Genomic DNA, 324 nt, shown 5'->3' on the forward strand with positions numbered 1-324 from the left:
GTTTTGAGATGAGATGTTCCCCAGATCATTTCTATACAAATATAAATCTAAAGAGTTGTTCAACTATTTTATTAACTTAGATTATATCAATAAAATATTTGTTGTGTGTAGTAAGACTCTGCAGCTTTAATAAAAATAATGGAAGATTTGAGTGTTGTTATTTCTTTTTTTTTTTTTGGAGTTGGGCTGAATATTTTGTTTGTATTATTGATTTTATTTTTTGTAGCAGCATTTCTACACTTTGTCCACTGGTGCATCCACTTTGGGTTGCGTTTCAAATCAGCAATGTGAGAACACTGAGGTCTCAGTAAGCCTTGTAGACCT

This window comes from Acanthisitta chloris, unplaced genomic scaffold (genome assembly GCF_000695815.1).
Source record: "Acanthisitta chloris isolate BGI_N310 unplaced genomic scaffold, ASM69581v1 scaffold13834, whole genome shotgun sequence".
Classification (NCBI taxonomy): domain Eukaryota; kingdom Metazoa; phylum Chordata; class Aves; order Passeriformes; family Acanthisittidae; genus Acanthisitta; species Acanthisitta chloris.